At 46.8% G+C, this 14,872-nt stretch overlaps 1 long non-coding RNA gene across 1 annotated transcript in view; it reads right to left on the bottom strand.

The window, feature by feature from the left end:
* The window catches only part of LOC109306593, a 50,352-nt gene that overhangs the window by 758 nt on the left and 34,722 nt on the right, over nt 1-14,872 (bottom strand). Inside the window, exon 2 of the long non-coding RNA XR_002100048.1 lies at nt 1,433-1,509. This is a non-coding gene — a long non-coding RNA (uncharacterized LOC109306593). The remainder of the gene's footprint in view (nt 1-1,432; nt 1,510-14,872) is intronic.

Raw genomic sequence — 14,872 nt, 5'->3', positions numbered from 1 at the left:
TTTCAGGCTGGACATAAGGAAGAATTTCTTTACTGTCTGAGCCCCCAAGATCTGGAACTTCCTGCCCTTTGGGCAGGGGGCTGGACTCGATGATCTCCCGAGGTCCCTTCCAGCCCTAATGTCTATGAAATCTATGAAATCTCCCAAGGGCAGGACTCTGTACTTGTCTTTACTGAATTTCATTTGATTGATTTCTGATCATTTCTCCAGTCTATCCAGGTCATTCTGGATCCTAGCCCTCCCCTCCAGAGTGGATGCAACTCCACCCACCATGGTACTGTCTGCAAATTTACCAAGTGTACATACACTCAGTCCCTTCCTCCAAAACAGGGCTGTCCAGCTTCTCAGTGGCCAGAGGCTGCATGAAGTGGTGGCTGCATGCTGTATGGGCTCCCTTGCCATGCACCCCATGTGCACACATGGGGTCCCCCACCATCATGGAGTCTTCCCTGTACTCCCCCCGACCTACCTCAACTCCCACTGCCACACAAGCTGCCCTGCAATGCACCCCCACACATACAAGGGGGCTCCCTTGCCACTATGAGGTCCCCCCAGGACTCCCCCTGCCTTGAGCTCCCACTGCCAAGCCACCTTGAGCTCCTCTCACCACACAGGATCCCCTGCCACCTAGATTATAAAGTCCCAGGCTCCTCAGGGCTTGCTGTCCTGCTCCCAGGGGTTGGGACAGGAATTGCAAGGCAAACAAGGGAGAGGGAGCCCAGAGGCTCCAACAGCAGCAGCAGCCAGAGCCCTGAGGAGAGCAGCACCTGGGAGAGAACAGTTTAACCCGTTATTGGCCACATGGGCTGCTCCAAATCATTAACGAAGGTAATAAAATCAGGCCCAGGATAGACTCCTGGGGAACCACACTTAGTACCTCCTTCCAGCTAGACATAGAGACAGACACTAAAGACTACTTGTTGACTACAGTGATTCAGTAAGTTCTATATCCACCTTACAGTACTTTCATCTAGTCTGTATTTCCTTAGCTTATTTTATGAGATGTTTGAGCTCAAATCTCAGTAGAACCTTAAATTAGCCCTCTGGTTCTAAGATGTGCAAACTGCCCCATTCACTTATTCAGTGTCCCATTTGCTGCACTGGCCTGAATGGTCTATGCTTGAGGACTTCCTGTTTGTCAATCCATTCATAAGATTTCTGAAGCAAGATAACTTTGGCTCTTTAAGCTTGGCTGGATTGGCACAATGCATTGATTTCAGTTCTAATCACAGGAAAATAGATAGGTCTGGTGACTAAAATCCAGCCTGTTGCACCCCAATCCTTTTTGACACATTAATTCACTGAGAACTGATGAGAGACGCTATGGAAGCTATGAAAGTTGTTAGCTCCTTTTAAAATAAACCCATTAATACAAGTCTTTCCTGTTATTTACTCGAAGATGGCAGTTCTTCATCCAAGCCAAAATTCATACCCTTTCTTCCTGGATGCAGTTGGCAGCTACAGGACAGACTTAAAGAATCAGGTTCCTGTGACCTTTGAGTAAGAGTTCTACAAAAAAAAGAAAGAAAGAAAAATGATAATTACTTGTTTGTTCTGCTTATAAAAATCACTCCCCCAATTGACAGACAAGATCAGTGTTTTGGGTCAATGCTTGCTAATTCAGGGTCCAATTTGGCCACATTTATGCACACGGAATAATATTGTAGTCTTAAGTTCCTGTTGTTTTCCAAGTAGGTAATAGTAGAAAAGTGGGAAAGGCACTACCACTAAAGAACTGGGCTCTACAGCCACACTTGCAGATGTTCAGTAAGCTGATGCCTTATTTGGCACAATTCGATTGTCCTTTTATCTCTTTAAAACTGGATTGCTTTGCTTTGTTTCCATACAGAAGGCACCCACAACCTACAGATGGTTCTCTGCAGGCTCTCTCTCCTCTACAGGACCTGTTATACCACCATTCTGTACTCTTTTGTTGGTTCCCAGCCTGGTTTGGACACAGTTTAAGATCTTGGTTCTTATTTTAAATGTCTTCACTAGGTGGGTTAAGATCCAGCTGTGTCAAGAACCACTGCTCTCTTAGGTATGTTTAAAAAGAAAACTGCAGCATATTGGGCCTGCATTCAAACCTACCCAACCAACGGTAAGGAATCCCTTATGAAGTACTTTTGGTTTCACCATTTATTAACACCTAAACCTTCAACCTTGGATTTGCTCTCTTTCATCAGGCATTCTAACATCACTGTAAAATGGCCAAGACAACCTGCTCCTAAAATAAATTAGCTAACTCAAACTAACTACAGGAACTAGTTTCTTCTGGAGGCTCATTGCTGTACTTTTTTAAGTATGTGATGGGATCTAGTTATTACAGTGGTTGCCACTTTGAAAATACATATAATAGATGATAGGGAAATAACAGTAACCATTACTTGTCTTGTTTTTAGTCTTTCTTGTGCAGCAGTACATTGGCTGGTAGAAATGAGTATGGCACCGTTCTGCAATCACATAAGTGCTAACCTTCATGCATGTGAGTAACCCTACTGAAAGTGAATGTGGTGGGGCGGCTCACTGACAAAGTTTAATACAAGCAGTAGCATGTGCATGGCTGGAGTCTAAAGGAGAAAAATATTTTGTTATTCTTCATAATATCCACATTCTTCTACTAGGACAGGGGAGGTGGGGGGTGACAGGAGGACTGTTCTTTGGAAAGACTCCAAAATCATTTCAACTTCTTGCCTTATTGGATGAGCAAATAACTTGCAGGTTGATATCAGGTCACAGAAGTGGAGGGAAAAGGTACCGTTTCTGCTTTACCGTAAGTTTGAAATCAGGGCATCTTACTTTCTACTTAATAGGATGAGCATTTTCAAACTTCTGTTGCCTTTACAGTTGTATTTGTATTAAGTTCAAGCAGATAAATAGACCACAGTGTTAGAAAAAAGATATCTGTCACTTAAAGTGAAAAGTGGGCATTTAGGGTGCAGACAGATGTTCAGGCCCCCACTCTAACTCATGACACTTTACATAAAGTGCCATGAGTTAGAGCACTCCCTCCACCCCCAACAGATGTTCAGCTGGCTGCCTGCACTGGCCCTCCAGGCCAGCAGGTGGGGGTGGTCCAACAATCTCCAAAGAGGCTGCTGATCTGCTTCTGTCCCCAGCCCCACCCCCAGCTGCACAGCTGTCAGGAAGGAGGGAGGGGGGAGGAGGGAGAACAGCAGTGTGCTGCCAGCTGGGCTTTTGCCCAGCTTGAGCTGGAAGGGAGCGGGTGGATCAGAGCCCCCCCACTCCTGGTGGCTCCCCCAACAGCCCTGGCTGGGGTAGTGGGGGGAGCTGGGCTGGGCCCGCAAGGCAAGGGGGCACTGGACCAACCCCGCTATTTCAGGCCGGGCAAAGTGCTCTGCAGCTGTGCATGTATGTCATGGCATGGCTATAAAGAGCTTTCAGGGGCCCAATCATGTGAAAAATGTAATTTCTTTCTGCACCCTTAAAGACCTACTTTAAATGTTAGATACAGGGATTTCGATGGCAGAAAAAATAACCAAGTTCTGTTTAAACATGTTCTCTCTTCTCAAACAAAAACTGGAAAATATAATAACAGCTATACACAAGAACCAACTGAAAGATGGAGGTAGCACCTCATTTAAAGATGGTCACTTCAACACTGTGGCTGTTACTCTCTGCCAGTTATAAAGGTGTAATCCCAAAAGGTATCCTGGGAAGAAAATTTCTACAAGATGGCAGTCTGGAGGGAGGAGATTTAGTAAGAGCTAAGCAGTTGCTAAAGAAGAGGCCACCCCTGTGGTATATACACCATGAAACAGCTAATTACAAGTGCACTGCATGTTGTCCATAAGCAGAGCTTTGGAAAATGTAAACACTTTACTTAGCTGACATCCATCACTACCTTACACAAAATAAAAACTGCTATTCTGAAGCAAAATTATACTGTACAAAATTATGCTTAAATCATAATTAAGAGATACATAGTAGCAGTTTAACGTGATTGCTTGTCATGTAATTCTTAGCTAAATTTGACACAACTTGATTGAAAGCGAGATTAAATTTGAGCTTCTCAAACTTCTCAAAATTCATTATAAACTCATAAACATTTATTACTTTTTAAAGTTTTATGAAAACTCTGACTGTTCTCATTGCATAAAAGCCCCCACAAAGCCTGAGTGACTAAACTTTGTTTGCAGAGCACTGACAGAATCCACTTCAAGCTGCAGGGCTACAACTTGTGGGAGGGAAGAAGCTGGGTTTCTGGAAAAGCAGATTTTGATTCCCTGTGGGTATGTCTACACAACATACTTTACTGCACAGTCTACTGTGCAGCAAAGCATTGTTGTTTACATTTATGCACATTTACTGCATAGTAAATTAGTCTACTGGCAGTTAGCTGCTACCTGTATTTACAGTAAATTAACTGTGCAGTAGACCAGGGAAAGAGAACTCCTTGTCCCCTGTGGTCCCCTAATGCCAAGGCTAACCAGGAGCAAGTGGGGAGCTGCACTTTTGTCTGCGCCATTTAAAAATGGGTATAGCACTTTAAATTAGCCCTTGTTAAATGAGATATTAAATTTGAAGCGCTGTATTTTACAGCACTTTAGCACTTTAACTTCTTTATGCTGGTAAAATTTCTGGTGATTCTACCAGTATCCCATGGGCATTGTTAGCTTGGTTAGTGCCGACCCCCCCATGCTTTCATAGATTTAATAGGCATTAGGGCTGGAAGGGACCTTGAAGATCAAAGCCAAGCCCCCTTCCCGAGGGGCAGGAAGTCAGTTAGGGTCAAAGCATCCCAGCAAGATAAGCATCCACACGTTTCTTGAATGAGTCCAGGGTAGGTGCCTACACCACTTCTGGAGGGAGTCTGTTCCAAGTCTTGGGGGCTCAGACAGTAAAGAAATGTTTTTCTTATGTCCAGCCTAAAACGGTCTTGAAGGAGTTTATGACCGTTGGTCCTTGTTTTTCCTTGGGGTGCTCTGGTGAACAAACGTTCTCCCAGATCCTGATGTACACCCCATATGTACTTATAAGCAGCCAACAGATCCTCCCGGAGCCTGCGCTTTTCCAGGCTGAAGAGTCCCACAGCTCTCAGCCTCTCTTCATAAGGTAAATTCTTTTGCCCTCTGATCATATGCATGGCTCTCCTCTGGACTCTCTCAAGCTTCTCCACGTCCTTCTTAAATTGCGGAGCCTAGAACTGGATGCAGTACTCCAGCTGCGGCCTTACCAAGGCCAAGTACAACAGGAGGATAGCATCCTGAGATTTACTTGAGAAGCATCTGTGGATGCAAGCCAGAGTTTTGTTTGCTTTACCAACTGCAACACTGCATTGGTGGCTCATGTTCATCTTGTGGTCAATCATGACCCCCAAGTTTCTTTCAGCAGTAGTGCTAGCAAGCGTAGCACTGCTGTGCCTATAAGTATGCTGCGGGGTTTTTTTCCCCGAGGTGGAGTACCTGACATTTATTGGTATTGAATGTCATCAGATTTGTATCCACACACTTACTAAGTTTATCCAAGTCAGCTTGGATCACTAGCCTATCCCCAGGTGTGGACGCTATGCCCCAAAGTTTTGTGTCATGGTCGAACTTCGCCAGTGTGCTTCTGACACCAATATCCACATTGTTGATAAAGATGTTAAAGAGAACTGGTCCAAGGACAGAGCCTTGAGGGACACCACTGGTCACAGAGCATCATAACGATTCGCTACTATCAACTACTACTCTCCGGGTCTGACCTTGGAGCCAATTTCCCAGCGGACTGTGGGGTAGCCAAGGCCACAGTTGGCCAATTTTTTCCATGAAGAGGTCATGGGACACCAGATCAAAGGCTTTTTAAAGTCCAGATATATGATGACAATCTCTTCTCCCTTGTCCAGGTGATATGTCACCTGGTCATAGAAGGAGCTGAGATTGGTCAGGCAAGACCTACCCATGAAAGACCCATGCTGGCTGTCCCTCAGCATGTTGCCCTCAGCCAGCTTATCAAGAAGGGTCTCTTTGACAATTTTCTCCAGAATCTTACCAGGGACTGAGGTCAAGCTGATTGGCCTGTAATTCCTGGGATCTACTTTCCGCCCTGTTTTGAAGATGGGTATCACATTGGCCTTCTTCCAGTCTTCAGGTACTTCACCTGAGTGCCATGAGTTTTCAAATATTTTTGCCAAAGCTTCAGCTATGACACCTGCCAGGTCCTTGAGTACTCTAGGGTGTAATCTGTCAGGACCAGCTGACTTGAAGGAGTCCAGCCTCTCAAGGTGATCCTTTACTAGATCAACACCAATGCTGGGTATACATATACCCTCATCCAGGCCATCCCACATCATGCTAGGCAGGGTGGTCCCATTGGATTGATAAAAGACCAACGCAAAGTACCCATTAAGCAGGTTGGCCTTTTTCTGGGTGTCTGTTATCAGTTGTCCCATTTGGTTCAGCAGGGGTCCAGTGTTACCCTTGCTTTTTTTTCCGACTCCTTACATATCTGAAAAAAGGACTTTTTATTATCCTTGATATGTGAAGCCAGATGAATCCACTCCCTGCAGGTACAGACTAGTGCTGAGTACTCCTCCTTGGTGATAATTCCAGCCTTCCATCCTTTGTCTCTCTTTTTAGGCTTAGGAGGTACTCAAGTTCCCTGCTGAGCCAAGCGGGTTGCTGTGCCCTTTTGCTACCCTTTCTCCAAGATGGGATGGCCATCCCTTGTGTTGTCAGGATCGCTCCCTTGAGGAGTGTGCTCGAGTCATGGTCCCTTCGGGCCTTGACAACAAGGCTCCTGAGCTTGTCCAAGTCGGCTTTCCTGAAGTCGAGGACTTCTGTATTGCTGACTGACTTGCCAGCTTTGCGATGGATAGTAAAGGTGATCAGCTCGTGATCACTATCACCCAGCTTTCCATCGATTCTTAGGTTACTGACTAGATCATCCCCTTTCACCACTACTAGGTCCAGCAACGCTTTATCTCTTGTCGGCCCATAGACTTCTTGAGTCAGGTAGAGCTTGTCCACACACATTTGGGAGCTTTGTGTGGATTTGGCTGAGTGCTCTTCCCATGAGATGTCTAGGTAGTTAAAGTCTCCCATGACAACCATGCACCAAGAGTGTGCAGCCTCAGCCAGTTCCCGGGTGAATTTCTGGTCCAGCTCTTGTTCCTGGTTAGTAGACTCCTCCCATTGTGTCCCCTGTGCCATGTTCCCCACATATTTTAAGCCAGAAGGTCTCTAGTCATCCTCCCTGGGTGCCAATGTCAACTTGCAGGGATATGTAGCTATTCTTGACATAGAGAGCTATACCCCCACCCCTTTTATCTGCACGATCTCTCCTGTACTGGGTATAGCCATCTATACCTGTGGCCCAATCATAGGTGGGGTCCCACCAAGTCTCCATTATCCCTATGAGGTCGTAGTCATTCTTGTTTAGCAGGAGGACCAGTTCCTCCTGTTTATTCCCCAAGCTCCTGGCATTGGTGTACATGCATATAAATGTCTCACTGGGGGCCCTTGCCTTCCCTATAGGTCATTCCGGGGCTAGGGTAGGGGTGGGTTCCCTTAAGTGCCTTAGGCTGCTGGATTTGCAAAGGATGCGCGGTGGGCTTGCAGTGGTGGTAATCCCCACAACCCCTGGCAGGCTTAGTTTAAAGCCCAGTCAAGCAGGTCAGCCAGTCTAGCTGAGAAGAGCCTCCTCCCCAGTAGAGTGATGTGGAAGTCATCTCTCCCCAGCGGATCACTGCCTCTCTCACCAAAGAGCGGACTGTGATCATGGAAGCTGAAGCCTTCACAATGACACCAGTATTGCAGTCTTTGGTTGACTATCTCAACCCTCCTCTACTTCCTCAGCCCATAGTCTGAAACTGGGAGGATCAAGGAAAACACCACCTGCGCCCATCAACCCCTTAAGCCCTGCTCTCAAAACCCTGTAGTGCCTCATGACCCAGCTGGGATTGCTCCGTGTCATTCATGCCCACATGGATAAGCAGCATAGGCTACTGGTTGGTGGGCAGGATGAGTTTAGGGATCCTTTCAGCCACATCCTGGATTCAGGCTCCTGGGAAGCAGCAGACCTCCCAGGCTAAGGGGTCGGGGCAGCAGATTGCACCCTCAGTCCCCCTCAGGAGGGAGTCTCCCACGATGACCACTCTACGAGTGGCCTTAGGAAGAGCAGAGACAGTAGCTGTGGGTGAGCCTGCATTGCCAGCAGGAGCTGGAAGCTCTGCAGGTTTTACTGGGGCTGTTTGGGGGTACCTGTTGTAAAGCTCCAGAGGGGTAGGAACCTTGGTGCAGTGGGCCTTGGGGCTGCTGACCACTTAGTCCAACCCCCTGGCTGGACAGTATGGGAGATCCCCGAGTTCTCTCTTGTTCTGGAAAGTGACCTTGGTCTACCCTCTGCCTCCAGGGGGTGAAGGGCCTGGCAGTAGGTGTCTATCTCCTGCTAACCATCCCTGATGGCATTCAGTCTCTGGACAGCAGCCTGGAGCTCCTCTATCTGGCACCCCAGAGACTCCAAACTGGAGCAGACCTGTAAGGGGAGGTGGCCATGCTCCCAGTCCCATGTGCCTGGAATTGTGCCAGGCAGCCCCTGCAGCCAAGAGCCAGAGGCTCCGTCTGCGTGGAGCCCGGAACCGTGGGTATCCGCACTGTGCCCATCTGCATTGTGCCACTGATAGGCCAGCTACTGATGGGACTACCCTCCCTAGGGCTCACTGGCAGGGCCTTGGGCCCTCCCACTCACCCTCCTGGGCAAACTCCCAAGCTAGCTCATGCGCCAGGCCCAGAAGCATGCCTGTTTGTGTGTTCTGTTCACAAGGCTCCTGTTGTGTGGCTCCCTGGGGGGCTTGGCGAAGTAGGAGCTGGGGCAGGGCAAGACCCTCCTCAGCTCCACTCAGCTACCCCACAGCTGGGCTATGTCCCTCCCACCATGGGCCCCACTTACCTCTGGCTGTGCTGGGGGTCAGCAGGGTGCTCTGTGGCAGATGGGGGTCACTGGGGGCTTTGGGGTTCAGGGGTACAATGGGCTTGCACCCATGGGTCTTGCACCACTCCTGGAGCCTGAGGCTTTTTTTCTTTGGCAGGCCCTTTTAAACTATGGGCATGCACAGTGGACCTGCCGCTGGCACCGTGGTGCTCGGGCAGGTGGTCCCTACCCAGGAGTTTTGGGGGGACCCTGATTTACTGCAGAGGGACTGGCAAGTACCCTCTCCCCACCTCTTCTCTCTCCGGACCAAGTAGGAGCCAGGGCGGGGCAAGACACTCCTCAGATCCACTCAGCTGCCCCACAGCTGGGATTTGTCCTTCCCACCATGGGCACTGCTTATCTCCAGTTGTACTGGGGGTTGGTGGGGTGCTCTGTGGCTCCTGGGGGTTGCTGAGGGGGGCTTTGGTGTGCGGGGGCATGACAGGCTTGCACCCGTGCATCTTGAGCCACTCCTGGAGCCTACCTGCTGCTCGGCCCCCTTGCAAATGTGGTGCCCATTCCCAGCAGAGGGGCAGGGTGGGGTGTGAAAGGGACATGCCATCAGTGGGATACACATACATGTACAGACACACATGTGTGCACGCACGCAAACACTCCTCCCCCCACACCCTAAGACCTTGTATGGCTGGTGGGGACCAGCCTCTTGGACACACTGTGGATGGGGCACACACACAAGAACATATACACACATGCATGCACACACTTACAGACACACACATGCATGCATGCTCATGCACACTCATGCATGAACCTCCTCCTGCATACACACATGCCACCACCCCCTGTCCCCAAGATCCTGTGTGCCTGGGCTTGGACCAGGGCCAGGCAAGAGCTGCCCTGGCCCTGTGACAGATGCAGTGCTCACTCCCCGTGACGGGGAGACATCCTGTGGGTGGGACACACACACACATACACCCTCAGACCCTGCATGACTGGGGACCAGACACTTGGTGCCAGGCTGTCAGTCTGGGTGAGAACTGCAGCCTGGCCTGTTGGTGAAATGGTGCCCATTCCCAGTGCTGGGAGAGGTGGGGGTAGGATGAGAGGCTTTCACATCCTCTCATCCCAGCTCCACCTATTCCACTGGTCTGCTGCTGTCTGTAGTCTCCTGTAGTTGTGGGAGGCTGCATAACACCTCCTGATTCCTAGCCTGGAAAGTGCAGGGAGGCTAAGAGGCCCTCCCTACATCAAACACAGTACTTCTGTCATGGTTAAGGGCACTGTAACTTTATAGTGCTATAAAAAGTTCTCTAAATTACAGCCCTGTAAAATGTGCACGGAGCACTTCTGTACAGACCCCTACAGTATGGTTTGGCTGGCTCTAATTAACCATTAATCTCTGCAAAGCTACTTAGAGTAGGATAGGCTTGGGCCTGTATAAATTAGGTCCAGCATATTTCATGACGAAAAAGGGAAGAGCGTGCTAGGAAGGATGTAGTGTTTCTTCTTAGTTAAGGTTAGGAGTGTGGGAATTGATAAAAACATGGAAGAGTGTCAGAAAGGAACCACAGGATGGAGAGAGCAGGGAACAGACTGGGGGCTGAGATTCTTTAAAGCAGGGCTGTCAATTGTTCTGGCCTGGATCCAGCCTGCAAAGCCATGGTCATCTGGCCTCAGAGGGGCTGAGAATTTGATGGCGGGGCAAGAAGCAGGTGTGCTGTGCTGCTGAAATCAGGGGTACTAACCCCAGGTTGGGATGTGTGTTGGCAGTAGGAGGCAAGAAATAGCTGTTAACCCTCATGGCCACCACTGCCACTACTGTCATTCACCCTGTTGCTGCCATGGTTGCATCTGGATCTGGCTTATGAGGAGTCTTGCAATCCAGATTTAGCCCAGGGGAGGAAGGGCGCAGAGTGTTTTGACACCCTTGCTTTATAGGTTTGAACTTTGGGTTCCTGAATGCAAGAGAGTAACTGAATTTGAAAAATGCAAAGTACACAGAGCTTATGTACTCTGGGACCAAAAGCAAACTGGAAGACTATTAAATCCTGATGCACCTTTCTTACCCCCGTTCTCTATTTCAGTGGTGGCCAGATCAACCAACCATATCCAGTTCTTTTCCAATTAGCATGGAGAAAACAGGTAAATTGAATGCCCACAGCATTCCTAAGGAAAGAAAATGAATGTAGGAACAATGTCCTTTCACAGTAAGGTTCACATTTCCAGAGTCAGAAAGACTGCTAGCGGAGAAGTGGTGTCAGATCTGCAAGCAATATTGTGCTGGTTGGTACAGTCCACTTTATATAACTATGGTTATGCCAAAAGTAAGATCTTTTGGCATTTGAAGGGACTTTATATAAACACATCTTGGCAATAGCTAGTGGTAATAAACAAGCTTGTGTCATTATACCTTATCCTTCTTGATCTAGAGAAGTAGCCAAAGTAGCCATTAGTCAGAAAGCTGAATAATGAACCTTCACCTTGAGGCACTGCAAAAAAAATTAAATAAATAAAGCAACCCCCCCACCACAAAAAACAGAATGAGTGTACACAAAGAACAAACCTCAAAAGGCAGAGAAACTGTAATCAGTACTTTTGAATTTTTTTTCAAAAGAAGCACAAATCCCTCTTCATTATATCTGCACAATACAGGACATAAACTTGCCAAAGTTGGAAGATGACCAGTTCAATGCCACAGTTTAGGACCATAAGGCAGCTACATAAATATAACTTTCAACACTAAATGAGGAAGCATAAAAACATCTATCCAGATTGTACTCATATCTCATGTTGCCAGATAGCAGTATGGCAGATGGCATGCCGATATCAGAAAACAAGGAAACTAGTGCAAAGCCTTGGGAATGTCATCATCCAACTAAATAAGACCCAAAAAATGCACTTCCGTCAAAACAAGCTGAGAGCCTAGCCTGCAGCATTTTTATGAAACCACAGAGAAATATCAAGTTCTTTGTCATACAAAACCCCATGAGGCTAAATTAAACTCTGCATGCTGGTACACCACTCTTTAATATGTCAAGCTCCCAGCTGCTTGAGACGTTGATAAATTTGCTTGTAACAAGTGTGCTCATTTCACAGTTTATAAAATGACCTTTTAAAACTATAATCTCTTTTGATGGCACAGAACCTTATATAGTATCACACTGCAGAGATGGACAGGAAAATAACTGGGCAATCAAGTTCAGAAACTACAATTTGCTTGTAGAGCCAAGTGTGTACACAAAATCTGTAGAATGATCAAATCCAAGGTTCTTTTTCTTTTCATATACAAGACTAGGACAACCCTGAGAGAGTGAAAAGTAATTAGATTATCTTGGATTGAATGTTCTACTGCTATTTCATGCTATTATTAAATTGCCAGGATTATACAGAAGTAAAGCATAAAACTGAAAGTACTAAAATGAAATTCATTAGAATTTAGTACTTCTCATCCCAGAGATTTTTTATAAATAGATTTTTACATGTTGGCTTATGGTCAACTCCTTTGCCTGGATCAAGCCTGAAGCACTGAAAGGAGACTGTGCTGCTGGGGACAAATGGAGGGAAGAGTTCTAGCACTGCACTTAGGTTGTATGCATAAGATTGTCATTAATGGCACTAAGAGTTGCACTCAGAATGCCAATTTTGTGATATGAAATAGACTTGGAAAGACTGCAATGTATACAAAGTTTCAATAGAAAAATTATCCATATTTAAATATTCAAGGTTTTGTTAATAAATCTACTTAAAGATAAAAATAATATGAGTCTCTACACATTGAAGAATGTCTTCTTATAGATGCAGAGCTGTTAGTCAGTTGAGTAAAATAATATATGCCATGAGAGAAAATTCAAAGGGATGAAAGAAATTCCATGAAAGTTTTCAATATACAACCTCATATTAAAACCCCTCCTCCAGTCAAAAAAAAATCATCTACTTAGATAATCAAGAAACTAATTCTTCACTTTCATACTTCACCACTCAGCAAGACATCTACTGCAATCAGTATTTCAGAAGATTTTTCAACACATGGCATTTTCAGACTAAAATTAGCAAATTCAGACAATCCAATGATTACAAACCAGTGTAAGGTTTTATGATTTGTGACAAGCAAACAAAAGTGGCCCACATTAAGAGGACCTACAGCTATAATGCCTCTTCTAAACCTAATTATATATACATTAGTTACTTCTGCTGGACCATAACATTAGGCAAGCAACAGGTTGGGATAAATTCCTTACGCATTATGTATTATATGTCTAATTTAAAAAAAAAATCTCTAATTTATCTATTAAGCAACCATCATTTTAGCATGCAGACCTTGAAAAAACAAAACCTGTACAACATAATTCCTCTGCTTATCTTTCATTTTCTCCTTCCTATACATTATGTAGTCATAGGAAGGCTGTTAAGAAAAGGTGAGTTTTACAATGGCATATAGAGAAATTTATGGATAGGCTCATTTGGATTTCATCCAATAGAGAATTCTAATGTGAAGTATCTTCCATTAAGAAAGATCTTCCTTTGGTTCATGAAAATTTTACACTAGGCTTCAATAACTTCAGCTTCCCAGACAAACACAGATACCTCACTAAGTGGTAGGTTGTTTCCAAGGTAGCTCTGTTGATATTGTATGTGACCTTTCCAGACATGAGATAGAAGTACATTTTGAAAGGCTTTGTGTAACTTGGCTATGATCTAATCCTGCAAGGAGGTGAACCATCCGCACCAACTGAGTGCAATAGGATCAGAGGATGCTTATGGGCATGTCCACACATGCAAGCATGTGCAATAGAAGCGGTGCAAATTTGAGCCGGGCTTTTTGCTTCAGCGCACGTGCTCAGACATGCACTTTGTTGTGGAGCAAATTGTGCCACTTGGGGCACAATAACCCTGCCTGGCTCCTCCCAGATCTTCAGCCAGGGGGTGCTAGAGCCGAGGGCCAGCACCTGTGCTATCCCCAGCAGTATAAAAAGCTGCCCTGTTCTGGCCCCAGCAGTATAAAAAGCTGCCCTGGCAAGTAGCTTAGGGCTACTAGCTCTCAGGAGCTTTTGGGTCCCAGCCAACTGGTACCTGGGGACACTACCCCTTGTGCCAGCTGGACTGCTGAAGCAGCCCTGAGAGTTCCCTGCACCCTCTACCCACTGCAGCAATCTGGTAGTGGGGGCTGCTGCCAGGCTGTGACCTGCTGTGCACCTGCCAGACTCTGATGGGGACTGCAGAACCAGTAGAGGCATCTGCCCCTCTGGGCCAGCTGCCAGCAGACTGTGGTTGCAGGGTTGGCCTTTGTGCAGCACTACTGCCATTTGTGCCCCTGCCCGGCCATCTAGGCAGCTATCACCCAGAAGATGTTCTGGGTGTGGTGGCCTGCTTTGAACTATCAAAGCATGTCCTCCTGGTCCCATTTGTCCAGGAGGTCAGCCACAGCCCGATGGGTCCAAGATGCCAGCTCTGAGCAAGCAAGGTCCTGCCAATGGCCTCCCTAGCAGGAATTTTGGTGTTCCCTATTGGAAAGCTGAAAAATCCCTCATAAAAAAACCCCAAAGTCACTCTGTTAAACAAAATCCATGTTCCTCCACAAGTAAAACAAAAGACCACTATAAAGACGGAAAGCAAGAAGGAGACAGTGATCAATTGGACAATGTTTTATTGATACATCTTACAGTGTTAAAGCAAGTCTCTTATCATAACAATAAAGTGAACTCTAAATGCATGTTTAATGAATTCATGAATACATGTTTTGCTGCACTCCCACAGGGTGATGGCCCCCACACAAGGGGTTTGGCCCACTCACAAGGGGTATAGCACCCCAACAGGGGATTCAACCCCCAAACAAGGGGTTCAGCCCCCCAACAGGGGGTTCAGCACTCTCACAAGGGGTATAGCACCCCCACGCAAGGGGTAAAGGCCCCCAATAGGGGCCAAATGGCCCCCACAGGGATACCACCCCCTTTGCAAGGCCCACATGCCCCACCCCAGCCTCCCAATTGCTGCCCCACCT

This window comes from Crocodylus porosus, unplaced genomic scaffold (assembly GCF_001723895.1).
Source record: "Crocodylus porosus isolate Cpor-Errol unplaced genomic scaffold, CroPor_comp1, whole genome shotgun sequence".
Lineage (NCBI taxonomy): Eukaryota > Metazoa > Chordata > Crocodylia > Crocodylidae > Crocodylus > Crocodylus porosus.
The sequence above is the reverse complement of the archived record's forward strand: the minus strand, read 5'-3'. Positions and strand labels throughout refer to the sequence as shown.